Here is a 27,416-nt window from a genome sequence, read left to right as displayed (position 1 = left end):
GGATCTGGATTTTCTTTGTCTATGCCATCTAGCCATTCAACAAATACTGCTGGGCACTTGCTAGTAATGATGCAGTGAAGAAAACATATTTTCTGATCTTGTAGGAACTTATATTCAAGTAACAAGATACGGGAAGTAAACAAGTATATATGTAATATGTTAATTATTTTTGTTGTTATTGTTTAGTTGCTCAGTCATGTTTGACTCTTTTTTGTGACCCCATGAACTGTAGCCTATCAAGCTCCTCTGTGCATGGGATTTTCTAGACAAGAATACTGGAGTGGATTGCCTTTTCCTTCTCCAGGGGATCTTCCTGACCTAGGGGTCGAACCTGAGTCTCCTGCATTGGCAGGTGGATTCTTTACCCCTGAGCCACCAGGGAAGCCCATCAGCTACTATATTGCTGTGGAAAAAAGCAAAGCAAAATAAGGTGGGAGAAACATGCAGGGGGGATGCTTCTGATTTATATAAGGCAGCTAGAGGAGGCTGCAGTGATGAGTGGTAAATGGAGATGTGGAAGAAGTGAGGTTGTGATTAATTTGTGCTGATATTAGGGGAGGGAATTTGAGGAAGATGAAATAAGAGCGCAGTCTTTTGTCTGAAGCATGCTTGTACTATTTGAAGAGTTGTAAGTAGATCCTTTTTTTTTTGTACTTTGGTGAGGGACAGGGATGCCTGGTGTGCTGCAGTTCATGGGGTTGCAAAGAGTCAGACGTGACTTAGCGACTGAACAACCACCACAAGTAGATCGTTGGAGGTGCTGAGGGAAATGACATGAAGGTGGAAGACGAGGTCAGAGAGGTGTGGGAGGGGCTGCAGGGATGGCAGTGGGTGTGCAAAATAGATCATATATGACGTTTTAGGCCAGTAGATCTTTTCAGTTTTTACCCTTGAAATGGGAAGCTATTGGTTGATTTTGACTTGTTTTAAATAGACCTCTTCAACTGCTGTGTAGAGAATGTCAAAGGTGAGGCATAATCAGATAATTCAGCAGGCTTCTGCAATAACCCCCGATGGGAGATGATGGTGATTTTAGGCAGGGTTGGGAGAAGTGCGCATGTTCTGTATACAGTACATTTTGAAGGTAGAGCCACCAGAATTTGGTGGTGGATTGGATGTGGGTTGTAGGTTTTGACGTGAAAACCTGAAAGAATGGCATTGCCGTTTACTGGCATGGGGGAAAACTTCAGGAGAAGCAGGTTTTAGGGGTAAGTAATAATGAGTTCAGTTTTGGATTTGTTAGCACTCCAAGTAGAGACACTGTCTAGACAGCTAGGTATACATGAGTCTGCAGTTCAGGTCAGACAAATGGCTGGGGATATAAGTTTCCTGTCATTGGCATAGAGGTAGTATTTAATACTATTAAAACTGATTGAGATAATCTAGGGAGTGAGAGACTTCTCCACTGGAGAAGTCAAGAGACTTTGCCTTGGGGTCCTATAATGCTGTTGGAGAGAGAGGGACCTGGAGAGCGAGAGTTAGTACTAGAGTTAAAAAAGGAGAGTGGATCACAAAGAGTCAGACACGACTAAAGATTGAGGAGGCGCGCGCGCACACACGCACACACACATCAATTTTATCCTAATCTGTGACCCTAAGGTCTGTCATTATCATATATGTGTCTTTATGTATTGACCTATTTTTTCCCAAATGAAGACAGTGGCTCCTGGAGAGAGATATAAAAGAGCATCTCTTCCCTCCACTTTGGTGAGTTTTCTTCAGTTCAAAAAACTGTAATTTTTATATGTGGGTAGCAAAATGTTTAATGAGTTATTAGGAATCTATCAAGTTTTTTTTTTTGGTTGTTGTTATTTTGACCAGTTTTTCTTTGGTAATTTTTACTAATTATCATTCTCAGTAGTTTTGCGCACTGCTAGCCATGTGGTTTGTGTGTTAGTTGCTCAGTCATGTCTGACTCTTTGCAACTCCATGGAGTGTAACTCAGCAGGCTTCTCTGTCTGTGGAATTTTCCAGGCAAGAATACTGGATTGGGTTGCCATTCCCTTCTCCAGGGGGATCTTCCCAATCCAGGAATCGAACCAAAGTCTCCTGCATTGCAGGTAGATTCTTTATCGTCTGAGCCACCAAGGAAGCCCTTAGCTGTGTGGTAGGTTCTGAATTTTGATTTGGTTTTCTCTGTCTGCTCTTGTAGTTTTATTATGAAGTACCTTAAATTTTTTTAAAGTAATAAAAACCTTTTAAAGTATAAGCAAAATACTTTTAAGGGAAAAACTCAGCGGCCACTCTTTCTCCTTTTTTTCTAACGTCTCTGGTTGCACTTGTACTGTAATTATTTCTGATTATTGAGTTATCTGAGATGAGTTTGGAAACTCACGTTGAAAGCCCATATTACAGTTACAGCACTTTATGTGCCTCTTTCTGTGGTTTACTTATGGTTGAGTAAGTAGTTGTCAATATTTAGTGCTGGAGCATTATTGCAGCCGTTTCTTCGACTTCTTTAGTTTTCTTCCAGCTTTTCTTTCCTTAGCCACTGATCCATGCTGCTGACTTGGATTTCTGAAACAAGCTTTGTTATTGCTTAAGAACCTTCTGTGTCCCTGCCCTGTGTCTGTCTTCTTTCCCTCCTCCTACCTGCAGTTGTGCTCTGCTTTAGGGATGTAGAGTGCTCCGTAGGGAATACTAGGGCACATTTGAGGTTTCTTACCACTGGACGACAGGGGAAGGGTCAGATTCCTTATCAGTGTACAGAAAGTCCTTCATGAGCTGTGGCCCTCACCTCTGTCATGGTTCCATGAAGATGAGAAACTCTTTGACATCCCCGTGCTTTTGCACATACTGTTTCTTATTTTTACAGAATACTATTCAACTTCTTAGCTCTATCTTGTTAAGTGACTTCGTCTTTTGAAAAGCTCAGCATAGACATCTCCTTTTCCAGGGTGGCTTCTGGGTCCATTTTTATCAGGTCTCCTCTCCCCATCCTCCATTATCTTCTCTGTCCTGTTACCTGTGTCCCTTTACATTTTGCAGTTATTTGTTGTAGTATTTGCTGTATGTTACTTTGTTTGCTTTTTGTCTGGTCTCCTTTGTTCCATTGCAAACTGATAGTCCCTCAATAAATTTTTGTTGAATGAATGATTGAATAAAGCAATTAATTATTCAGTTCAGTTCAGTCGTGTCCGACTTTCTGTGACCCCATGAATCGCAGCACTCCCTGTCCATCACCAACTCCCGGAGTTCACTCAGACTCACATCCATTGAGTCAGTGATGCCATCCAGCCATCTCATCCTCTGTCGTCCCCTTCTCCTCCTGCCCCCAATCTCTCCCAGCATCAGAGTCTTTTCCAATGAGTCAACTCTTGGCATGAGGTGGCCAAAGTACTGGAGTTTCAGCTTTAGCATCATTCCTTCCAAAGAAATCCCAGGGCTGATCTCCTTCAGAATGGACTGGTTGGATCTCCTTGCAGTCCAAGGGACTCTCAAGAGTCTTCTCCAACACCACAGTTCAAAAGCATCAGTTCTTCGGCGCTCAGCTTTCTTCACAGTCCAACTCTCACATCCATACATGACCACTGGAAAAACCACAGCCTTGACTAGATGGACCTTTGTTGGCAAAGTAATGTCTCTGCTTTTCAATATACTATCTAGGTCGGTCATAAGTTTTCTTCCAAGGAGTAAGCGTCTTTTAATTTCATGGCTGCAGTCACCATCTGCAGTGATTTTGGAGCCCAAAAAAATAAAGTCTGACACTGTTTCCACTGTTTCCCCATGTATTTCCCTTGAAGTGATGGGACCAGATGCCATGATCTTTGTTTTCTGAATGTTGAGCTTTAAGCCAACTTTTTCACTTTCCACTTTCACTTTCATCAAGAGGCTTTTGAGTTCCTCTTCACTTTCTGCCATAAGGGTCGTGTCATCTGCATATCTGAGGTTATTGATATTTCTCTCAGCAATCTTGATTCCAGCTTGTGCTTCTTCCAGCCCAGCATTTCTCATGATGTCCTCTGCATATAAGTTAAATAAGCAGGGTGACAATATACAGCCTTGACGTACTCCTTTTCCTATTTGGAACCAGTCTGTTGTTCCATGTCCAGTTCTAGCTGTTGCTTCCTGACCTGCATACAGGTTTCTCAAGAGGCAGGTCAGGTGGTCTGGTATTCCCATCTTTTTCAGAATTTTCCACAGTTTATTGTGATCCACACAGTCAAAGGCTTTGGCATAGTCAATAAAGCAGAAGTAGATGTTTTTCTGGAACTCTCTTGCTTTTTCGATGATCCAGCGGATGTTGGCAATTTGGTCTCTGGTTCCTCTGCCTTTTCTAAAACCAGCTTGAACAACTGGAAGTTCACAGTTCACGTATTGCTGAAGCCTGGCTTGGAGAATTTTGAGCATTACTTTACTAGCATGTGAGATGAGTGCAATTGTGTGGTAGTTTGAGCATTCTTTGGCATTACCTTTCTTTGGGATTGGACATCAGTTTAATTTTTACAGGATGTGCAAATAAACAATTCAGACAGCATTCTTAAAGCCAAAGACTCACCCTCATAGTGTCTTAGGAAATTGACATTTTGTTAAATATTTGTTCTTATGAGCAAATAATAATATTTGTTGATGATTCATTATATAGCTCAAATTTCTCTTTTTGTCTGAATATCTGAAAGTAGCTGATTTGAGCAATACATGTTTGAACTGCATGTCCACTTACGTGTGGAATTTTTTCAAAAGTAGATACTTAGTACTGTACCATCTTGGTTGCTGACATCTGCAGATGCAGAGGGACCACCTATAGGCAAGGCTGACTGTAAGTTGTACTTGATTTTCAGCTGCATGGAGAGTTGGCACGCTTAGCTCCTGTGGTTTCATTTTTTTTCTCTTTGATGTTTCTGTTTGGATATTGTCCTTAGACATCTCTCATCCTAACCATATCTTAAACTAAACCATATCTTCCCTAAACTTTATCTTGACTTCTCCATTAGTGTTTTCTATATTACCATCTTGTAGTCACTTAGGTTTCTCTGTGGTAACTTTGAGTCTTCCTTCTATATCTTGTTATTACTGAGTTCTTTTGTAATTCAACAAAATGTTTTTGGCCACTTCCTGTGTTCCTGTTTTGTTCTAATGGTGAGAGGTCTAATAAGAGCGGGTCCCAGTCCACAAATGATTACGATGCAATGTGATGGGTATAATTTAGTAATAGTGGAATATCTAGGGCACCCTGGGATTAGAGAATATCTCTCTTTCATGTATCTGTTTAATTCTTATTTTGTCTACTGCCAGCATCTTTCAGGCCCTTGTTATTAACGTTTAGATAATTTTGCTGCTAAGTCGCTTCAGTCGTGTCTGACTCTGTGCGACCCCATAGACGGCAGCCCACCAGGCTCTCTCGTCCCTTGGATTCTCCAGGCAAGAATTTTAAGACTGCTTAATAGCTTGTAACTCTCTTGTCATTCCAGTTCATCATGAAATTTGTCACCAGGCTAGTTGTTTCAAAAAGGAAAGAAGAAAGCTACTTGCCTTTCTTTTTTCTCACAGAATAAAATCTAAAATAGAATAAAATCTGGAATGCAAGTCTTTGGCCCAGACCTCCTTTCTTGTCTTCTGCTACATGAACCTTTCATTCCAGCAAAACTCTCCCACTTTCTGTTCCCAATACACTTTGCACTCTTCCTTTTTTGTTTCCTCCTCCCAGCAATGTTTTTTTTTTTCTCTTGCTCCTTCTACTCATTGAGATTGTATCTATCCTTGGACATAATTTCTAATTGTTAAATCCTGTGTGAACTGTTTAGATGATCATGCCCATTTCTTGACACCCTCTTTTTCTTGGCTTCCGTGATATCACTCTCTCCTGTTTCTCTTTATTACCTCTTCCTTCTCAACTGTCATTACTAACTGCTGTCCCTTAATGTTCATATTTTCTAAGGTTTCAGCCTGACCTCTTTTTTTCTTCATTGTTATGCTTTCTTGAACACACGTTATTTTTTATTACGTGTTCATTTATTCACCCTAGTTTCTCTCTTGAGCACCCCAGTCCTTAAGTTTGCTGTTTAGAATGTCCACCTGATTGTTTAACAGAAAATCTGAAACTTAAAACATCAAATATTTGTACATGGTCTTCTCTGGACTCACGTATTTACTTCATTTCCTGACTTGGCTAGTGATGTTGCCAGTCACTCAGTTACCCAAGTTGTAAACCTGAGAATCATCTTGACTTCTGTTCGTTTTCCTTTGGCGGTCAAGTTCTGCTGATGGAGCTTTTCCTTCCCCATTCTCCTTACTGTTTCCTTGGGCCAGGCTCTAATATTCTGAGTAGACCATTGTAAAAAGCCCTTTTGAAAGTGATTCTTCTCCTTGTGTCCTGGATATTCTACAGGAAATGCATGTTGGTTGTATCCAGCAGGAATGTCAAAGGCAAAATAATTTTGAATCTGCCATCCTAGAATAGCACTTGAACCAAGGACTAAACGTTGTGTATCCATTAAAGGTCTATTTCCTAAATATCTCTGTTAGGTGACATTGGTATATGCTTTTTACAAGAAATTTGCTTAAGGGTTAATAACATAATCTGTAAGGATAATGGGAAAAAGCAAGAAAAGATACATGGATAAGTGCCAGATACAACCTTACAGCACATTTTCTTAATGAGGTAGGAAAAGAGATTAAAGGTTTGAAAGTAATACTTGCTGTTCTGTGTCCAAATGCCAGTTAAAGAACAACTGAGTTTAGGAAGATCTTGAGGCTGTGAATAAATGAAAATAGGAGCTTTAGTGTGGAGAACTGTAAGCTAATATATTTGAGTAGTACTTTGAAGAGATGCTGTTTAACTGTCAGTTAATACCCAGAAGAGACTCCTGATATCATTGTTGCATGTTCCTGGAAGATGCTGGCCTAATATGCTGATGCTGCAGATAGGATAACATAATCACTGTACCTCTACATCCTTTAATATGATTCACCAGCACAAGTTGTTTAGTATTGAATCATCATTTTCTGAACCCAGATATAGCCATAGAAGAGCTCTTTAGTTTCCTGAACTTTTTCTTGATTTGCTAACAGATTTTGTAAAATTTTGTGGAATTTGTCTTGCTTGTAACATTTAAAGAATTCTACATTTGCAGAAGAAAGTATTTTAAGATTTGAATCCTTTATATTCTGGATGATTTAGCACATATTTCAAAATAATTGAATTTTACATGTTGGTGAATATTTTGCAGAAATACTAAGTGTATTTTTATTAGCCTTTGCTGTTGCTACATTGTTGATCTTTATTTACATTTTGGATAAATTTAGGGTTTGTGAGGCTGGCAGTAGATTCTCACTTGGAAATTATGTTGGAAAATCTTTGAGCATCTGTAATGTAGCATTTTGACATTTAGGGTGGGGTGTGTGAATCATTTTGGCTTACATTGTTCTGCCTGGGGAGCACCCTAGAGGAGGTAAGAAAGAAAGGTAAAAAGTCTTCAGAGAGAATAAGGTGGACCAAGGTCCATGGGTGGGCATTTTGAGCCAAGGCGGGTAGTATGGCTCCAAGACTGTTAAGAAGTCCCAAAAGATCATGGTATGGTCACAGATCCTTGGGTGGTTTGGTGTAAGTGGAAGACAGGGTTTATTGTGCAGTGATGAGAGAGAGCTGCTGCAAGGGAATGAAAGCCAGATTTTGAAGGTTTTTTTGTCTTAACTGCATTTTCTTTTAATTTTTATTTTTAGTTGGAGGATAATTGCTCTACAGTGTTGTGTTGGATTCCGCTGTCTAACAGCGTGAATCAGCCAGAGGTGTACACGTTCCCCCTCCTTCCTGAGCCTCCTCCCAGCCCCTCCTTCCACCGCACCCCCAGGTCGTCTCAGAGCACCAAGCCGAGCTCCCTGTTTTGTGTTCAGTTGCATTTTCTTACAGTCTGTGTGTCTATGGATAGGTCGTGTGGTTTCTCCAGTTTCATTTTGCTTAAATTTACAACATGAGAATAATGAAAATATCTACATTGTAGGATAGTTGTGAGGTTTAAATGAGGTATTGTAGGTACCTGGGATACAAGTCCTCGTTGATGTCACCTGCTGCTGTTAGTACTGTTTTAAAGCATTTGTTCTTTGGAGGGCCACTGAAAGAGTTTGAGTTGAAGAGGGAAATGATCAGATTTGTGATTTTAAATATCAACTCTGGGAAAGCTATAGGGATGAAATGAAGGGGAATAAACTGAAGGTAGGAATTAAGAAAAATTATGCTAGAATACTAGCTAGAGATGGTAAGATTCTAGATTAGGAAATGAGGTAGTGTTGGAGAAGACAGAATGGAGTTGAGAATTATTACAAATTGACATGACATTGTATTCCATGAGTTGGAGAGATCTAAAGGAAACGATTCATGGGGTTGCAAAGAGTCGGACACGACTGAGCGACTGAACTGAAACTGAACTGAACTGAAAGGAAACTAGGAGAGCAGACAGCCATCATGGAGTACCCAGCTAGGTAGGAAGCACTGTATTCTCCTACTCATAAGAGAGTGCAGAGAGGGTGGTTAGAAGCCAGTACTTGTCATTGCCAAGGAGCCAGTGACTGAGCTGGGTTGCCTACTTTTCCTCAGTGGGGCAGGAATATTTGGGCAAGTCTGGATGAGTCCAGAGCAGTGACTCTGGGCAGCTCACTGAGATGAGATAATGGGATGGGATAATGTGCCTACTGTCAGGAAACTCTCCTAGGTGGAGAAGAAGAATGACAGAGACCACAAGTAGACCTAAGTGTAGTGGGGCTTCCCAGGTGGTAAAGAACCTGCCTGCCAGTGCAGGAGACATAAGAGACATGAGTTTGATTCCTGGGTCAGGAAGATCCCTTGGAGGAGGAAATGACAACCCACTCCAGTAGTCTTGCCTGGAGAAACCCGTGGACAGAGAAGTCTGCCAGGCTGCAGTCCATAGGATTGCAGAGTCAGACACAACTGAAGCAACTTAGTGTATATAGACCTAAGCAGTACCAGGTATGAGATAGAAAAAGAGCTAATCCCCGAGGAGTTGGAATGACTAACTGACGGTGTTGTGCCGTATTATTATTTAGATTTTCTAATTACTAAAAGAGGATCAAGCCCTACTAGAGACTCACCTAAGGTAGTTTTGTTAATTTTACAAGCCCAGAAGTATCCTTCAGACATTTGCTATTTTAACATTTGATAGTGAGACCTTTTGAAGTATTACTTTATAGTCATTTGGGTAAAGATGTATTTCTGTTTTTTAGTTGTGTTTTTCTTGAAATATTTTATACCCTTTATGTTTGTGTATTTTCATTTAATTGTGTTGTGTCTGGCAAGTTTAATTGTAGCATTTGAAAAACTACCTTTCACAGTAAAATGATTAGTTTTTGTTTATTACTGAGTTGACTATTCTTATCTGACATAATTTTACTTAAACATTCTTTCATAACAGAGAACAAAGTTCTATCTAGAATCTTATGACATGTATTTTCTTGTTACTGAAGTGTTCTATGCGTTGTATTGACCAGTTGCCAGTATAGGTTAAATATAAATGTACTTTGATTTTAAGGTGTGGTTTTAAGACTTCAGACTTCTGTGGTTTTAATACTCAGACTTCAGCCTTTAACTTTTTTCAGTCGTAGTTTATGAAATTATCTATTGTTTGTGTCTTTAAGGTAAACATGATTTTGGGATTGTTCATAGTGATATTAGTATTTTCATTTCTTTATCAGCAACCCCTAGTTGTTATGTTTCTTTTGCTATGGAATTAGAATAAGACTCTTTCCTACATATTGCTATGTCCAAGGTAAAACAAACAAACCCAAAACACCCTTATACTAAAATTGTAGTCATAACATTTATTTTCTTCAGTAACTTTCATTTCTTCACTCAGTAGCTTTTACTGTTTTTTCTACATCTTTAAGAAGGAAAATTATTCAGATATGTTGTGGTCCTTGTTTTCAAGGAGCTTGCAGTCTAGTAGAGAAAGTAGAACACATGTAGACATGATTTTAAAGATAAAATGGTGTGATACTTGCTATACTTAGAGAGGCATAGGAGTGTTTAGGAGGAACACTTGATCCGGGTAGAGATCACATGGACATGCTAATTCTACAGTGAGGTTTATTGTTTATGTTACATGAAAAGAGAAAATACAGAAGCACAGAGCTGTCATCTAGTAGCCTGATATAGATCAGAACATAAGGCATAGGACATTCCAGAGAGCAGAAGTATAGATATTGTACTTCGTGCGAGGTTGCAAATTGCAAAAAACCTGTTCTGGTCCTTCACCTCTTGTCATGCCATCTCTTTGTAGAGCTGTTGTGTATACTTCTTGTCTCCCTGGCGGGGACACTGCTCTGGGTAGTAGAAGAGACAAGTTGGTTTGTTGAGGGGAAATACATATGAGATGGGTTGATTATTTAGCATGGGTAAGAGAAATTTAGGACTGACTGCTTAAAACTCTTTTTTCTTTTAAATTTGGAAATTATTTCATATTCAGAAAAGTTACAAGAATGAGAGTAATACAGAGACTGAGTAGTGTTTATCCAGGTTCACCTTTTGTTAATATTTTATGCCGTTTGCTTATCATTTGCTCTCTCACGTATGTACATAAATACGCATATGTATACATATGTCTGTATATGTGTCTGTGTTCTTGCACGTGCCCACATGTGCCAAGCATTTGGGAGTAAGTTGTATATGTCATGACGTGTGTGTGCTAAGTTGCTTCAGTCGTGTCAGACTTTGTGCGACACCGTGGACTGTAACCCAGCAGGGTCCTCTGTCCGTGGGCTTTTTCAGGCAAGAATACTGGAGTGGGCAAGAGTAGTGAATACAAACTACTTCACTAAATTTTACATTGATACAGTAATTTAATCTACCATTTGTATTCCAATTTAAAAAAATTGACTGGGTCTCTTTTATAGCTTTAACCCTCTTCCACAGACTGCCTTTTAAAGAGCAGAGAATCAATCTTGAGAGATTTTTGGTAGCAGTTTTCTATTAAAAGTCTAAAGGAAATCATGGAGACTCAAGTTGGATTCCCCTTTTATTCTGCATCTTGTCTATCCCCCAGTCTTTCCATCTCAGAAAATGGCAGCACCATTAGAACAACCATAAGTTGTTCCATTTAATCTATCACCAAATGCTATGGCTCCTATCTCCCCAGTCACCTTGAACTCCTTTCTGTCCATCAACTTCACCCTGCCTCTCCATATTTCTCATCTGAATCCTTCCTGCCTAGCTTCTAAACTGATTTCCCTGCTTTCATCTTTTCTCTCTTACAATTCATTCTCCACATAACAGCCGGAATAATCTTTTAGAAATGAAAATTGAATTGTGTCACTCTCTTGCTTATAGCCTTGATTGGTTTTTCATTGCATCAGACTGCTAGGTCCTTTTAGATAACACTTAAATATTATCCCTCTAAGATGCTTTCCTTGATGTCCAGGATGCTCTTTTCTCCTAGCATTTCACTGTTTTCCTGCATAGGATTTATGATTCATACTTGTTTACTTGTATTTATTTTTCTTTTTTTCTATCTCCTATGCCAGACTAATTGCAAAAACCATAGCAGTCATATCTATTCTGTCAGCTTCTGTATACCTGGCACTTAGTGTATTGCTAGGCGCTTAGCAAGTCATTAATAAATATGTGAATACTCTAGTAAAAGGAGACCTGGGGGGCTTTCTAGGTCTGCTGCCCGCTCAGTGTAAGAGTCTGCACTGTCTCTGGCAAGTGACTATCTGTCTTGTTTCTGAATGCATTAACTTGTTGAGTAAATTCTGACAGTTTGAAAAGTTTTCATTATTTTGGTCATAGTTTTTCCTCCAAGGAGCAAGCATCTTTTAATTTCATGGCTGCAGTCACCATCTGCAGTGATTTTTGGAGCCCCTCAAAATATAGTCTCTCACTGTTTCCATTGTTTACCCATCTATTTGCCATGAACTCATGGGACTGGATGCCATGATCTTAGTTTTCTGAATGTTGAGTTTTAAGCCAACTTTTTCACTCTCCTCTTTAAGAGGCTTTTTAGTTCTTTGCTTTCTGCCATAAGGGTGGTGTCATCTGCATATCTGAGGTTATTGATATTTCTCCCGGCAATCTTGATTCCAGCTTGTGCTTCATCCAGCCTGGCATTTTGCATGATGTACTCTGCATATAAGTTAAATAAGTAGGGTGACAGTATGCAGCCTTGACATACTCCTTTCCCGATTTGGAACCAGTCTGCTGTTCCATGTCCAGTTCTAACTGTTGCTTCTTGACCAGCATACAGATTTCTTAGGAGGCAGGTCAGATGGTCTGGTATTTCCATCTCTTGAAGAATTTTCTACACTTTGTTATGATTTACATAGTCAAAGGCTTCGGCGTAGTCAATAAAGCAGAAGTAGGTGTTTTTCTGGAACTCTCTTGCTTTATCGATGGTCCAGCATATGTTGGCAATTTGATCTCTGGTTTCTCTGCCTGTTCTAAATCCAGCTTGAACATCTGGAAGTTCACGGTTCACATACTGTTGAAGCCTGGCTTGGAGAATTTTGAGCATTACTTTGCTAGTGTGTGAGATGAGTGCAATTGTGCGGCAGTTTGAGCATTCTTTGGCATTGCTTTTCTTTGGGATTGGAATGAAAACTGACCTTTTCCAGTCCTGTGGCCACTGTTGAGTTTTCCAACTTTCCTGGCGTATTGAGTGCATTTTTACAGTATTGTCTTTTAGTATTTGAAATAGTTCAACTGGAATTACATCACCTCCACTAGCTTTGTTCGTAGTGATGCTTTCTAAGGCCCACTTGACTCACATTCCAGGACGTCTGGCTCTAGGTGAGTGATCACACCATGGTGGTTATCTGGGTCCTGAAGATCTTTTTTGCTTAGTTCTTCTGTGTATTCTTGCCACCTCTTCTTAATATCTTCTGCTTCTGTTAGGTCCCTACCATTTCTTTTTCTTTTTTTTGGTCCCTACCATTTCTATCCTTTATTGTGCCCATCTTTGCATGAAGTGTTCCCTTGGTATGTCTGATTTTCTTGAAGAGGTATCTAGTCTTTCCCATTCTGTTGTTTTCCTCTATTTCTTTGCAGTGATCACTGAGGAGGCCTTTCTTATCTCTCTTTGCTATTCTTTGGAATTCTTCATTCAAATGGATGGATTCAATCTTTCCTTTTTTCCTTTTTCTTTAGCTTCTCTTCTTTTCTCAGCTATTTGTAAGACCTCCTCAGACAACCATTTTGCTGTTTTGTATTTCTTTTTCTTGGGGGTCATCTTGATCCCTGCCTCCTCTACAATGGCATGAACCTCCGTCCATAGTTCTTCATGCACTCTATCAAATCTAATCCCTTGAATCTATTTCTCACTTCCACTGTATAATTGTAAAGGATTTTATTTAGGTCATACCTGAATGGTCTAGTGGTTTTCCCTACTTTCTTCAATTTAAGTCTGAATTTGTCAATAAGGAGTTGATGGTCTGAGCCGCAGTCAGTTCCTGGTCTTGTATTTGCTGACTGTATAGAGCTTCTCCATCTTTGGCTGCAAGGAATATAGTCAGTCTGATTTCGGTATTGACCGTCTTGTGATGTCCATGTGTAGAGTCTTCTATTGTGTTGTTGGAAGATGGTGTTTGCTACGACCAGTGCGTTCTCTTGGCAAAACTCTGTTAGCCTTTGCCGTGCTTCATTTTGTACTCCAAGGCCAAATTTGCCTGTTATTCCAGGTGTTTCTTGACTACATACTTTGGCATTTCAGTCCCCTATAATGAAAAGGACATCTTTTTCGGGTGTTAATTCTAGAAGGAATTGTAGGTCTTCATAGGTGTTCAACTTCAGCTTCTTTAGCATTACTGGTCAGGGCATAGATGTGGATTACTGTGATGTTGAATGGTTTGCCTTGGGAACGAACAGAAATCATTCTGTGATTTTTGAGATTGCATCCAAGTACTGCATTTCGGAGTCTTGTTGACTATGATGGCTACTCCATTTCTTCTAAGGGATTCCTGCCCACAGTAATACAAATAATGGCCATCTGAGTTAAATTCACCTATTCCAGCCCATTTTAGTTCACTGATTCCTAAAATGTCCATGTTCACTCTCACCGTCTCCTGTTTGACCACTTCCAATTTGCTAAAGTTAAACTAAGGCCCAACATTTATTTCCTTGAGATTTAAACACATTTTAATTTTTCTGCAGTAATGTATTAAATTAGCTTAGAGACCTGAGATAATTTGAATGAGAGATTGGTGCGTATTCTTTCCTGTCTAAATTATTTCTTGAAGGTACCAAGGCAGACTGCTAGTACATTATTTGACTTTTTTCTATCAATACTGTGATCCCTACTTTCCTGAAATAGGATACTATTTTGATATTACTTTCAGTTAAAACTAATAATTAAATGGTAATTATAACTGAAGTTTAGAAAGGATTTTTCTGAGAAAAATCTTACTGTAACTAACGTATTTAAAAGTAGACTTAAAAATGAATCCATACTTTGTTTTTACAGAGACATGTCTTTAGAATTGAATTATAGTAATGTCCAAACTTCAGGATGTTTATTTGAATACTTGGAAAGCTGTTTTCTTAGAAAACATTATTTTATGTTTGTACAATCCAAAATAATAGACAATAACACCATTGGATATTAGTAGTTAAATTTAGAAAATAAAATTATTCTTTTGAATTGATATGTGAAAAGAATCACATTTTATTAGATGAGCATTAAGAACATTTAAAAAGAATGAGGGAACTGACAAAGGATTAATTTCCAAAATACACAAGCAGCTTATACAACTCAATACCAGAAAAAAAAAACTTGGTCAAAAAGTGGGCAAAAGACCTAAACAGACATTTCTCCAAAGAAGATACACGGATGGCTAACAAACACACAAAAAGATGCTCAACACTGCTCATTATTAGAGAAATGCAAATCAAAACCGCAATGAGATATCACCTCACACCAGTCAGAATGGCTGTCATCAAAAAATCCACAAACAACAAATGCTGGAGAGGGTGTGGAGAAAAGGGAGCCCTCTTGCACTGCTGGTAGGAATGTAAATTGATACAGCCACTGTGGAAGGCAGTATGGAGATTCCTTAAGGAGCTAGGAATAAAACTACCATATGGCCCAGCAATACCACTTCTAGGCAAACACTCTTGAGGAAACCAAAACTGAAAAAGACACATGTACCTCAGTGTTCATTGCAGCTCTGCTTACAACAGCTAGGACATGGAAGCAACCTAGATGTCCATCCACAGATGAATGGGTAAAGAACTTTTTGACCAACCCAGTATAGTTCTTTACACTGGCCATCGTGTGACAATGTCTACTCAGGTCTGGGGAAAGGGGAAGAATGAGGGGAGCAATTCTCTGGATGACTGACAGCCAGTATGCAAGGTTTTATGTATATGCAAAAGTTTGTTGGTAGGGTCTTTACATTTTAAAAGTTTCTAAGACGTTGCAATAGAATGTTTTATCCTTGTGTATTTTAACATATACTGTTCAGAACATTTTACATGCTGCATACTCACACAGACACGCATAACTGAAACTACAGTGTCATGAAATACTTGCACTATGCATGATGCCTTCTGCTATTTTCTGTTCCATTCTTACTGTTGTATATATAGCAGGGGCATTGATTAAGTAGAAAAAAACTGCCTTAAGACTACAATAAATCTATAATTTCTAAAATTTAATATAAAGATGACTCTGAAATGTTGCAAAATTAATTAAAAAAAAAATCCAGCTGAGCTTTATAAAAACTGCTGAAGCTGTAACTATCTTAGATTCTACATTGATTTTCCTTATATGAGACACTTACAAAATAAAAATGTTTACATAAAATAATTACATTTTATAGTACTATTTCAGGTGTTAAAAACATTGCAGGCATGTTTCTTGCTCTGAGTCCACTGAATGTGACATGCCTCATTTCTTTGACCTGACAAATAAGACCATTACTACCCACAAATGGTATCACTCCATAGGAAGAGTCTGTCACCATTTTACAATCTTTTTCTACCTTAGTCTTTCATCAGCAGCTTGATTATAGAATTCAGATAAATCCTTTTGAGGTTATCTGCAACTTCTGTCTTCCTTTACTGGCATTTTCCCTCATGGTGGTCTATTCCAGTATTATTTTGCTATTGTTGTTGAGTTGCTAAGTCGTGTCAGACTCTTTGCGACCCCATGGATTTTGTAATTCATCCCAAATAATAATTGTTTTTTACCTTCAGACAGTTTTGATTTTTACTTCTCAGTTATATCAGTGTGAATTTCTACTTGCTGTTTTTCTCCTTTAATAATCATTGCCTACTTGTATTTGTATTCTCTTCCAACATCTCTTTGCCTTTTATTTATTCTGTAATAAGTTTTAGATTTCCCTGAAGTTCACCACTACTTATTGGCAAAAACATGTCTTCTTTCATCTGTCTTGTCTCACTTAAAATTTCCCAGTTGTCCTTTTATAGCTTCATTTTTCTTTATTTGTTCTTTAATTTCCTTTTACTGATGAAGGTGACTGGCTTCCAGTTCATTATCTCTCCTTTTACTTAAGATTTCTTCCCCAAACTGCTTTTAGAATTTCTCTCTCCATCGTTTGAATCAGACAGTTCAACTTCCAGTGCTGTTATGGCATCTTCCTGTATAGAGAATTGTTTTTCATTTTCCTCTCTTGATTTCTTAGCCATCTCTGATACCTTTAGGTGGTGAGAAGTATCTTCTTAGACTTTAGTACAAATGTTGAGTTCAGCCTCTCAGTTGTGTCTGACTCTTTGTGACCCCATGTACTACAGCACGCCAGGCTTCCCTGTCCATCACCAACTCCCAGAGCTTGCTCAAACTCATGTCTGTTGAGTTGGTGATGCCATCCAACCATCTCATCCTCTGTCGTCCTCTTCTCCTCCTGCCTTCAGTCTTTCCCAGCATCAGGAGCTTTTGTAATGAATCAGTTCTTCGCATCAGGTGGCCAAATTATTGGAGCTTCATCTTTAGTCCTTCCAGTGAATATTTAGAACTGATTTCTTTTAGGATGGACTGGTTTGATCTCCTTGCAGTCCAAGGGACTCTCAAGAGTCTTCTCTAACACCACAGTTCAAAAGCATCAATTCTTTGGTGCTCATCTTTCTTTATAGTCCAACTCTCATATCCATACATGAGCACTGGAAAAACCATAGCTTTGACTAGATGAACCTTTGTCCAAAACTAGAAAAAAACCAGAACTATTATCTTTATATCCTCTCAAGTTATTGCTTTTTTCTTTCCAGTCTTTGAAAGAATGGGTCACATTTCCTGACTCCATTTCTTTATCTTTTATTTACTCTTGAGATTGCTATAGTTAGTTTTCTGTGCCTCATCTTATTCCCTGAAACTCCTCTGGCAAAGATGACCAAATTTGCAAACTGCAAGGGGTGATCATTCTTTTTAGTATTTACTTTTTCTTTGCTTATCTGTGGAATTTGACACTACTGCCTACTATCATTTTCAAATTCTCTTCCAGTTCTTTTTTCTTTCCTTTGGATTAGGCATTCTCAGCTCCCTTTTTGTTGTTGTTGTTGTTTTCTTCTTCATTTCTTAAATGTTGGTGATACCCTGGACAGTGCCCTCGGTCTTTTTTCCTTTTTCTACATTTTCCCCAGGTGACCTCACCTGTTTCTGGTGGAACATTTGACAATTATCTCTATAGTCACAAATCCCAAATCATCATCTCTCATTCGGACCTTGCATTTCAGACTCCTTTCTATGGCTAGTAAACACCCCCACTAGCACCCTCTGTAGGTCCCTCAAGGTCAGCTTGGCATGCTAAGTTCATGGTCTGTTTCCTCATGTATAATATTTGCCTTCAGTTAAAGGTACCACCCTCTGCTCAGGCAGACAAACCCTGAATCCTGAATCCTTCCCTCTCTACATCTAATCAGTCAGTCAGTTATTCATCCATTTCCATCTCCTGTACCTAATCAGTCAGTCAATTATTCATTAAGTATTGTGCTCTCATTTTGTGTCTACAGTTGTGATAAAGTTCTCAAAATTCAGTATTGCTAATATCTTTTTTTATTTGTACCTTTCCCCCTAACCTTTTTGCTACAATCCTTGCCATCTTTCTCATGTTAAAACCTCTTATTCTGTCTTCCTTCCTTTGATCCAAACTTCATACTGAAATCAGAGTCAGTTTTCAAAATTCAGATCAGATCATTGTTGTTTTCTGGCTTAAAACCCTTTGACTTCCTAACTGCCCATAGTAGAGTTCAAATTCTTAATATGGCATTTAAAGCCTTTCACAGACTGTATTTTCCCCATTCACCTTCTCTTTTTTCCTGTTGCATCTTTGAACCCTGTTCACTACCCTTGTTTAATAAGTTTCCTGAATGTGCCATGCTGGTTCTTTGCTTTTCTTTATGCTCTTAGGCTGTATTGGTTCTCATATTAAGTGTCTTTATTATTATTTTCTATGTATCATTTGAGATTCAACTCAAGCATTGACTTGCTTTGTGACACCATTTGTGAAAACCCCTTCTGCCAATTAAGTGCTTTTCTTCTCGTGCCCCCATGGTATGCTCTCCTATAGCATTTATAGTACTTTGTTGCCTTTTTCTTGTTTGTATGTCTTTTCTCTGTATTGCAGTGTCTGTTGTATCTACAGCCTCTAGCACAGCCTGATTTGTAGTCAGTGTTTCAGTGAAAGTGAAGTCGCTCAATTGTGTCCTACTCTTTGTGACCCCATGGACTGTAGCCCACCAAACTCCTCTGTCCATGGGATTTTCCAGGCAAGAATACTGGAGTGGTTGCCACTGGAGATCTTCCCGACCCAGGGATTGAACGCGGGTCTTCGCATTTCAGGCAGACGCCTTACCATCTGAGCCACCAGGGAAGTCTTTAAAAAGGCTTTCTGTACATGTTTGATGACTGAGTGTTCTAAGTTGTTGCCATGATGAAAACTTTCCTTCCTTTGCCAGAGCTTAAGTTCCTCCTGGCCGGCATTGTATCTTAATCTATATTCCTTATCTTGTCTCATTGATGCTTAATAAAAATGTGTTGTAGTAATCTGAGGTGGAGGTATGCAGTGATATAAGTGGGGCTTCCCTGCAGAGGAAGAAGTTGAATTGTGTTAGTCCTAAGCACAATAAGATTGCTCTTATATTATGCAAATACTGTACCTAACCTTAATCATTCTGATTTTTGCCAAATCAAGAAAATTTGGAGTGCCAATACCTCAGGGGATTGATTAAATGCTATTAACTAGCTTGAGGATTTTTACTTTTTAAAAATGTTAAAGGAGTTCCCTGCTAGTCCAGTGATCAGGACTCTGCACTTCCACTGCAGGGATTGTGGGCTCGATCCCTGGTTGGAGAACTAAGATCCAACAAGCTGTGTGGCCAAAAGAAAAAAAAAATAGTTAAAATATGACTACCCTAGTTCTATTAAAAGTTGTAATTATCTCAAATACTTTGTAATTAAGTCACACAAAGAGTCAGCATTTAAAGAGCACAATCAGACTAAGACTGATTGTGTCATCCCATTTCTTTTGTAATTTATTTTTTTAGAAGTTTTAGGCCAAAAGTTTTAGGTTCCTTGGAAAAAAACAAAGAGTTAGGTGTGCATGGGTATGAATAGGGAATGAGATTCCAAACTGGAATAAATTCTTAAGAAGAAAGCTATCAAGGAAGAGATTGGCTTCTTTACTGCGTTTAATAACGAAGTGTGGTTTGAGGAGGGGTGGAGAAAAAAGCTAGTGTCATGAATTTGGGCACTTGTTCTACCTCGGAAAGTAGGAGTTTATAAATAGAAGCTTATATTTGTGCTGCGTTGTGTTATGTTTTATGCACATAGATGTTTATATTGTTGATTTGAGGTAAAACTAACAAAGTTCTCAGAAAGTCATGGTTAAGGAATATGCTTTTCTTGCTTTCAACCTGCATTTATAAAATGCCAGTTACATGCCAGCCACTTAATTTCTTGACTAAGACCACAGTGAGGAAACAAATGAGCGAAAGGCATAGTTTGTATCTCAAAGAACTTGGTCTCCAGTGAGGGGAACATAAACCTGGCGTGGTCTGAGGAATGCTTCTTGGCAGGAATACTTCTTGATAAGAAGTAGGAGTCCACCTTCATTTGGATACCCTGTGCAGTTACCGAGTTGTATCTGAACTGAATAGTAAAATTTGGAGAGAGAGCTTCTGTGGTTTGGCCAAAGGAGCTTGCAGTTAGTTATTCTTTACCTACTAGTATTCTCTTTGTTCCTTAAATTTAAGTTTCAGGAAGTAATGTACTTAGAATCTACATTTAATAACATCATTTAATGTTCCTAAACCACAAATTCATTTTGAGACTTTGAATCCCAAGTTGCTTTGGTCCCCATCTGCCTGAGAAAAAGTTGTAGCTTGAGGACAAAAAGTTCAGCTTGACTTAAAAAAACTATGGAGTTTTGTGTTGAGCTTGGTGTGCACTCTTTAAAGCCATGAAGAAGCTGGAATGAAGTTGTATTGTTTTAAACCTTTATTTTTGAGGATGCCATTTTTGCTTATTTAATTGCTGTAATCAAGTCTTTGAATCAACTTGACATAGATGACGGCCAGAAAAAAACAAGGGAGAAGGGGATTTGGTTGAGTGACACAAAGTAAAAAAAAAAAAAATTCTTTTTAAAAATTAAGATGTAGTTATCTGAATGTGAAAGCAAGTTTCCAGAATTAACTGGTCGGGGCATGTAGTCATCAGCATTGTTGTTCAGTTAATTGCTCTTGGACTCTGGAATGAATTTATGCCTATGTAAAAGCCCTGAAATGCATTCAAATTCATACCTTCTAAAAAGCTACTTGAAAAACTAAAAAAAGAATTTGAGTAGGTGGTTCCTCTGATGATAGGGTAATGGATATGAAAGGAATTTGAAAAACTGAAAGCTCTTACTTGTTTCTCTGCAAAAACTTCTTTAATCATTACCTGCATTCTTTGCGGTCTTCATGCTTCTCCTCTAATCTCTGCTGTCCAGTTCCTTCACTCTTGTCCCAAGCTGTCAGTAAACTCAGAATATTTCATTCCTTTGTCTGGAAGGCAGTCTGCGTGGATCCTGAAGTCAAGTGGACTTGAGCCTGGATTCTCTTCAGTAATTTCTGAACTTGTGACTTTGGACAAGTGTTTTAGCTTTTCTGAAACTTGGTTTATCTATTTAAAATAGGATGAACTCTACCACCTTATAATATTAGGGCAATCAAGCAGTTAACAGGGACAAAGTGATCAGGATGGTACCTGTCGTATAAGTGCTCAGGGATATTGGCTCCTGCTTTTCCCCTCTCATCCAGTTGTGGATTCCTTATGAAAGCAAAAAACTTTGATTTACAATTTTTTAAATAAGGAATTTATAAGTAGTTTTCGAAATTCTTTTAAATGTGAATTTGTTGTTCAGTTGCCCAGTTGTGTCTGACTGTTAGTGACACCGTGGACTACAGCATGCCAGGCCTCTCTGTTTTTCACCATCTCCCAAAGTTTGTTCAAGTTCATGTCCATTTCATTGGTGATGCCATCCAGCCATTTCATTCTCTTTCTGCCCTCAATCTTTCCCAGCATCAGGAAACTTTTCCATTGAGTTGGGTGTTTGCATAAGATGACCAAAATACTGCAGTTTCAATTTCAGCATCAGTCCTTCCAACGAGTATTCAGGGTTGATTTCTCTTAAGACTGACTAGTTTGATCTCCTTGCTATCCAGGGGACTCTCAGGGGTCTTCTCCAGCACCACAGTTTGAAGGCATCAATTCTTTGGTGCTCCGCCTTCTTTACAGTCCAGTTCTCACAACCACATGTGACCACTGGGAAGACCATAGCCTTGACTGTACGGACCTTTGTCGGCAGAGTAATGTCTCTGCTTTTCAACACAGAGTCCAGGTTTGTCATAGCTTTCCTGCCAAGAAGCAGACCTCTCTGATTTCACGGCTGCAGTCACCATCCACAGTGGTTTTAGAGCCGAAGAAGAGGAAATCTGTTACTACTTCCACCTTTTCTCCCTCTATTTGCCTTGAAGTAATGGGTTCAGCAATACGTGAACCGTGAACTTCCAGATGTTCAAGCTGGTTTTAGAAAAGGCAGAGGAACCAGAGATCAAATTGCCAACATCCGGTGGATCATCGAAAAAGCAAGAGAGTTCCAGAAAAACATCTATTTCTGCTTTATTGACTATGCCAAAGCCTTTGACTGTGTAGATAACAATAAACTGTGGAAAATTCTGAAAGAGATGGGAATACCAGACCACCTGACCTGCCTCTTGAGAAACCTGTATGCAGGTCAGGAAGCAACAGTTAGAACTGGACATGGAACAACAGACTGGTTCCAAATAGGGAAAGGAGTATGTCAAGGCTGTATATTGTCACCCTGGTTATTTAACTTATATGCTGAGTACATCATGAGAAACACTGGGCTGGAAGAAGCACAAGCTGGAATCAAGATTGCTGAGAGAAATATCAATAACCTCAGATATGCAGATGACACGACCCTTATGGCAGAAAGTGAAGAGGAACTCAAAAGCCTCTTGATGAAAGTGAAAGTGGAAAGTGAAAAACTGGGCTTAAAGCTCAACATTCAGAAAACGAAGATCATGGCATCTGGTCCCATCACTTCATGGGAAATCGATGGGGAAACAGTGGAAACAGTGTCAGACTTTATTTTTTGGGGCTCCAAAATCACTGCAGATGGTGACTGCAGCCATGAAATTAAAAGATGCTTATTCCTTGGAAGGAAAGTTATGACCAACCTAGATAGTATATTGAAAAGCAGAGACATTACTTTGCCAACAAAGGTCCATCTAGTCAAGGCTGTGGTTTTTCCAGTGGTCATGTATGGATGTGAGAGTTGGACTGTGAAGAAAGCTGAGCGCCGAAGAATTGATGCTTTTGAACTGTGGTGTTGGAGAAGACTCTTGAGAGTCCCTTGGACTGCAAGGAGATCCAACCAGTCCATTCTGAAGGAGATCAGCCCTGGGATTTCTTTGGAAGGAATGATGCTAAAGCTGAAACTCCAGTACTTTGGCCACCTCATGCCAAGAGTTGACTCATTGGAAAAGACTCTGATGCTGGGAGGGATTGAGGGCAGGAGGAGAAGGGGACGACAGAGGATGAGATGGCTGGATGGCATCACCGACTCGATGGACATGAGTCTGAGTGAGCTCCGGGAGTTGGTGATGTACAGGGAGGCCTGGTGGGCTGAGATTCATGGGGTCGTAAAAGGTCGGACACGACTGAACTGAACTGAATGGGTCTGGATGCCATGATCTTAGTTTTTTTAATGTTTGGTTTTAAGCCAGCTTTTTCACTCTCCTCCTTCATCCTCATCTTAAGAGACTCTTTAGTTCCTCTTTGCTTTCTGCCATTAGAGTGGTATCATCCATGTATGTGAGGTTGTTGATCTTTCTCCCACTTATCTTTTTTTTTCTTTAGTGCATTTTATTTTTCATTTATTTATTTTATAATTGAAGGATAATTGCTTAATAGAATTTTGTTGTTTTCTGCCAGATATCAACATGAATCCCACTTACCTTGATTCCAGCTTGTAACTCATCCAGCCTGGCATTTCTCATGATGTGTTCAACATATAGATTGAACAAACAGGGTGACAGCAGAGAGCCCTGTCGTACTGCTTTTCAGTCTTGAACCAATTAGTTGTTCCATACAGGATTCTAACTGTTGCTTCTTGATCCACATACAGGTTTCTGCCATACAGAATTACCATACTTTAAATGTACTATACTTAAAAAAAGATTACTCTTATAGAAAGTAACTCAGAAAATCTCAGACATTTCCAAATCCTGTACCATGAATTATTCTTAGTTCAACATTAAATTAAAACTCAAAGACAATTGTAAAGTATTTCAGAGAAGATTATATCATTAGATTGTGTAGTCAACATGTACTTTTTCAGATCGTTATGACTGCCTTGTTTAATTGCTTAATGGGGACTATGTGTCACAGCTCCTAAAATGAAGCCCACTCACAATGTCTGCTTCAAAGTTATAAACAAATATAGGAGAAAGTTTCATGAATATTTGAAGACCAGAAGTTAGCTTATCAACAAGTGAAGTGATGGCATTCATAATGCAAGCAAATAAGGAAACTTTATAGCTGAGGTGTCAGATTGGCTTTGTCTCAAGAAAGACCACAGTTCAAGATGATTGATATTATTTATGTTGCAATTATTTGTGTATTTAGAAATCAATAAGAGTGCGAGGTTTTGGCGGCCATGGCTCCCAACGTGCCTGCAGCCGAACCGGTCCCGGAGTCTCCTAAAGGCATTCAGGCCGTGCTCTTAGGGCCACCTGGAGCTGGCAAGGGTACCCAGGCACCCAAATTGGCTGAAAACTTCTGTGTCTGCCATTTGGCTACCGGAGACATGCTGAGGGCCATGGTGGCTTCCAGCTCAGAGCTGGGAAAGAAGCTGAAGGTGACTATGGATGCCGGGAAGCTGGTGAGTGATGAAATGGTTTTGGAGCTCATTGAAAAGAATTTGGAGACCCCTCCATGCAAAAATGGTTTTCTTCTAGATGGCTTCTGTCAGACTGTGAGGCAGGCAGAAATGTTTGATGACCTCATGGAGAAGAGGAAAGAGAAGCTTGATTATGTGATTGAATTCAGCATCCCAGACTCTCTCCTCATCCGGAGAATCACAGGAAGACTGATTCACCCCCAGAGTGGCCGCTACTACCACGAGGAGTTCAACCCCCCAAAGGAACCCATGAAAGATGATATCACTGGGGAACCCTTGATCTGCCGATCAGACGATAATGAGAAGGCCTTGAAAATCCGCCTGGAGGCCTACCACACTCAAACCACCCTGCTGGTGGAGCACTACAGTAAACGGGGGATCCACTCTGCCATTGATGCATCCCAGACCCCTGACATCGTGTTTGCAAGCATCCTAGCAGCATTCTCCAAAGCCACATCCTAGTAACAGAAGGCCAGGCGAGACTGCACCACTACTCATCACCCCACGGCATGATCCCTGCTCTTAGGTGCTGGGCAGAGGGAGGGCCGGTCAGGGTAAGGATGGGGGCAGAGGTGCCGTGAGGGCCCAAGAGGGGGAGAGGAGCTGTGTTGCCCTGAAGCAGTTTCTTTTACGTGGAGTAGAACTCTTAAAAGTATAAGCAAAGCGGAAAATTAAGTTTTTAAAACACTTGATTGGAGGCTATAAATAGAAACAAGGAGATGTAATGTTATTTCTAAGGAATCATGTTTTCATTTACTTTGGTCTGGTGACAACTGGACAGGTCTCAGTGCCCTGAGACCTCAGCTTTTATCAGAACCTCATGCCAGCCCAGGAATGCAGGAAATCACACTGTTGTCCCTTAGCTTGGAACAGGACAGGAGTTGATTACTAATCCTGATTACCCATACCATGAAATCAGAACGTCATCTCCCCACGTGAAAGAGACATGGAGTGTGTTCCTGGGGGCGGTGTCTCAACAAATCCAGCTTACTGGAGTCATGGGGCAGGCTGGTGTCCCTCCCTTCCATACTCACCACTGATTTACCAGCCCACCTGCCCTCACGGTGAGCCCTCGGCAGCCACCCAGCATACGCCACAGTCCTGCGCTCTTGCCTTCCTCCACCCACATCGTGTGAAAGGACTCTTTTTAATGAATGAGCAAGTGTCCTAAGCAACATTATCCAAAGACTTTCCTTTCCATCCTTAAATCCTATGACTGGGATCACTCTACAACACTGTGATGTATTATTTTCAATGAGGTGCCTTTCTTACTTGTCCAAATGCTGCCTTGTTTGGCTCCTAAATAAAGTGTGTTAAAAAAAAAAAAAAAAGAAATCAGTAAATATTCTTGGTAGGAAATAGTGCATTCAGGTTCTAATCCTTTTTTTTTTTCCCCAAGTGATAGCACCCTAAGCATTTTGTTAGTAACAGTGTCTTTCTTGTGGACTTGGGCCTCTCAGTTATTAATACTTAAGATGTTCTTGGGAGATAACATATATTACCCTTACTTCAGACTGTTGAGTAGAAGTATAGAGAAGTGAAGGAATGTTCTGTTCCTTGTCTACTCGTGACTGGCTGGGGAATATTAAAGCCCTTCTGACTCCCAGATGACTCACCAGAGGACAGAATCATTAATGTGGGTTCTCTAGTGATTTGTAGGATGGCCCTGATATCTGCTATCATGACCAGTGTTCTTATGGTCATCCTGAAAGGATTTGTACATGTGGAGTGTGTTTTGTGGTAAAGGTTATTATCAGAAAATAGGGATGGCAGTCATCTGGCACAGGTATGCTGTCTCTTTTCCTGCTCATGGCAGATATTGCTGTTTGATCACAATTCTTTACTGCAGAGTCTAGATTTCACCTCAGAATCCTTCTGAATGGATTGCTCAGGGCCATTACCACAAAATGAAATTATTACTTTTCAGTCTTGACTTACTATTTATTAAGTTAATTTACACTGAGATTATGAGTTTACTTAAAAGGTGAGGCTCTGTCATATTTGTGCTCCTATAGTAGGCACCAAGTATGCCCTCATACCTTCCTTTGGGCCAGACAGACACGCATGCAATTATAAGACAGACTCAGCTCTATTAGTGGTGTGAAGGGAATAGCGAAGGATGAAGGATTAGTTTTAACTGGAAAAGTTTGTGAGTGTAGTGCTGTTTTACTTGGAGGGTGGGGTCTTCCAAGTGGTTTTTACAACTTTAGCAAGGGCATAGAAGGTAGAAAGTAGAGGATAGATTTTGAGGAATGACAGAAATGTATCTTGGCTTGAATGTACAGTATTTGCAGCGATAGGGTAGAACCTCACAAAGAAGCTTAATCTCTGCACAGTGGGTTTGAGTTTTATTTTATTGTTCCTGGGCCACATGTGGTTTTTAATCTGTAGAATGATATGATCAGATCTGTGCTTTGAGAGAATAACTGTTGACAGTCTGTATAGAAGTGAAGTGGAAATCTTGATAATGGAGGAAGCCTTTGTAGTCATGCAGAAAGAGGTGAGGGTGAGACCTAGAATTGTGAAACGGAAATGCTGAATTCTGTATAAAATTTTAAAGATAAAATCGATGTGACACATTAAATTGAGGTTGAAGTTTGGAGAGATCGAAATGGTATCTGTTGACTAAAAGAACCTTTTCTGCTTTTTAATTCAGACTTCTATTTTATGTCTTTTTAAGTATATTCATGTACTATTATAATTTTTAAGAACTTGTTTGATACTAAACACATTAAAAAATTTTTTTTAATGCAGTTTTTTGGTTAAAACATTTTAAGTGGCAAATATATGGGCATATTTAAAGTATATAAGCAATAATGATTAAAAGTAAAAGAAGCCTTCTTTTCACCAAATTCTCACTTCACTAATGGTAATCACTGTTAACAATTTTTTGTGTTTAAATATACAGGTGTACACATATCTCTATGTGGTATCTTTATCTGTTTATCATGTTACTTTTATAAAAATGGGATTCACTGTACAGATTCTGTAAGTAACAGAAATGAACATGTTCATTTACATGTCCCAAAGATAGAGTCTTTCTGTAGCATACAATAACA

General features: G+C 39.4%; 1 protein-coding gene and 1 pseudogene across 13 annotated transcripts in view; both read left to right on the top strand.

Annotated features, from left to right (window-relative positions):
- CCSER2 (coiled-coil serine rich protein 2) overlaps positions 1 to 27,416 on the top strand; it is a 155,971-nt gene that overhangs the window by 8,913 nt on the left and 119,642 nt on the right. The gene's annotated exons all lie outside the window — the stretch shown is intronic.
- LOC147342797 (adenylate kinase 2, mitochondrial pseudogene) lies at positions 23,307 to 25,692 on the top strand (annotated as a pseudogene). The gene has a single exon (XR_015156585.1). The product of XR_015156585.1 is annotated as an adenylate kinase 2, mitochondrial pseudogene (transcript).

The sequence above is a fragment of the Bos grunniens genome, chromosome 28, assembly GCF_055505025.1.
Source record: "Bos grunniens cultivar Pamir isolate PY7600 chromosome 28, Bosgru_T2T1.0, whole genome shotgun sequence".
NCBI classification, from domain to species: Eukaryota; Metazoa; Chordata; class Mammalia; order Artiodactyla; family Bovidae; genus Bos; species Bos grunniens.
This window is presented reverse-complemented; position numbering and strand designations above follow the sequence as displayed.